Source organism: Galeopterus variegatus, unplaced genomic scaffold, assembly GCF_000696425.1.
Source record: "Galeopterus variegatus unplaced genomic scaffold, G_variegatus-3.0.2 Scaffold8780, whole genome shotgun sequence".
Taxonomy (NCBI): domain Eukaryota; kingdom Metazoa; phylum Chordata; class Mammalia; order Dermoptera; family Cynocephalidae; genus Galeopterus; species Galeopterus variegatus.
The window spans coordinates 68,250-68,741 of NW_007734891.1; the positions used below are offsets into that span (position 1 = coordinate 68,250).

At 39.4% G+C, this 492-nt stretch overlaps 1 protein-coding gene across 1 annotated transcript in view; it reads right to left on the bottom strand.

The window, feature by feature from the left end:
• WDR66 (WD repeat domain 66) overlaps positions 1-492 on the bottom strand; it is a gene marked incomplete at its 3' end in the record, with an annotated part of 69,871 nt that overhangs the window by 67,802 nt on the left and 1,577 nt on the right. The gene's annotated exons all lie outside the window — the stretch shown is intronic.

Consider the following 492-nt stretch of genomic DNA (forward strand, 5'->3'; position numbering starts at 1 on the left):
TTTGCCATTTTGATTTCCTGGTGCACTAACCTACTGATGAAGTATGGTTCCTTTCCACAGAAATAAAAGGAATGTCATATTCTTGGGAAAGCCTGGCCAAAATCTTAAAAATATTGATCCCAGGGCCTCTCATCTTTCTAGGAATAACCTTTGAGCCTTCTAACTCATTTAAAATATCTTCATATTCCCACAGGCAGCAAAATGCACAACCGTGGCATTAGCAACACTTTTAACAATTATAAGAGAAAAAAACAGTGTGGCTTTAGTGGTTAAAAGCGTGGGCTTTACAGACAGCCTGTCCTAGCATTGAATCTCATCTCCAGCACTCGCTTGCTCTGTAACCTTGGGCAGGTCACTTTACCCCTCAGAGTCTAAATTTGCTCACGGGCAAAATAAAAATAATAATCCTAAATTCTCAGGTTGCGGTGAAGACTAAATGAGAGAACATATGTAAAATGTTCAACACAGGTCCAGCACATAGTGCTTGAAAAA